General features: G+C 57.7%; 1 protein-coding gene across 1 annotated transcript in view; it reads right to left on the bottom strand.

Moving 5' to 3' along the window:
* Positions 1-1040, bottom strand: part of EFHD1 (EF-hand domain family member D1) — a 40373-nt gene that overhangs the window by 38733 nt on the left and 600 nt on the right. The gene's annotated exons all lie outside the window — the stretch shown is intronic.

Raw genomic sequence — 1040 nt, 5'->3', positions numbered from 1 at the left:
GGCAGGGCGGAGCCGAGACTTTAAGGAGGCGCCAGGGCTGGGGAACCGCCCGCCTCGCCAGAGGCCGCAGGTGTCTGCGCGTCCCGGGACCTCGGCCCGCTCCCCGCTCCCTGAGGCTTCGGACCTTTGACCATCTGTGACCTGGCTGCCCACGCCCGCCCCGGGGGAGCCCGGGGACCCTGAGGTCCGGGAGGAACGGCAACCGGAAAGTTCCACGACCGTTCGGGCGGTTCCTTTCTCTTCCCCAGAAGTGCCCCAACTGGAGGCGCTCGCGGCCCTGGACAGGCTGGGGGTCGGGGGAGCCCAGCGCCCCCGGGTGTCACCCACATGCCCCCAGGACTCAGGGTGACACCCACCGGTTCGGAGGTTTGAGGGTGGGAGGCGCCCGCAGGGAGCGCGGGGCGGGGGATCTGCTTTTCAAACACGCATTGAACAGAAATGTTTGCAAAACACAACTAAACATACTAAAAACAAACAAACAGACAGAAGAGAGGACCAAGGAGCAAGAGGAAACTGGTGGCTGCCCTGGAGGTAAGAGACCAGCGCAGCTTCAGGGCTCCGGCTTTTTCTGCGATACGCACAGAAGGAAAAGAAAGACACTTGAAAATACAGAAATAATTCCGCATTTTTAACAAGAGGGCAAAAACAAGTACAGTCGTCATTCTCCCCAAGGAAGGCTGATGCGGGTGGCAGTTACATCAGCCAAGCCTTGAGAAATGTCTGGTAAACACAGATCTGCCCCAGCCCAGTCCGACTCTAATCTGACCGCCCCGGGGCTGCTCAAGCAGGAGTGTCTGCGACCCCGTCCGGCTGGGGGCGCCAGAGACCCCGGGTGGGCCTTTGGCATGGCTGTAGGGCACGCAGAGGTCCTGCAGGGATTGTGGGCCTCGGTAAGGGTCATGAGGTGGGAGAGGAAGAGTATTTTTTTAAAAGGTATTAGGGAAAATACCACGTTTGAACTAAAGGTAGCAAATAAAATGTTTTAACATCCCTACTTAACAATTTGATTTGATGGGTTAAATGGCCAGAAAAAGAACCAT

This window comes from Myotis davidii, unplaced genomic scaffold, assembly GCF_000327345.1.
Source record: "Myotis davidii unplaced genomic scaffold, ASM32734v1 scaffold370, whole genome shotgun sequence".
Taxonomy (NCBI): domain Eukaryota; kingdom Metazoa; phylum Chordata; class Mammalia; order Chiroptera; family Vespertilionidae; genus Myotis; species Myotis davidii.
This window is presented reverse-complemented; position numbering and strand designations above follow the sequence as displayed.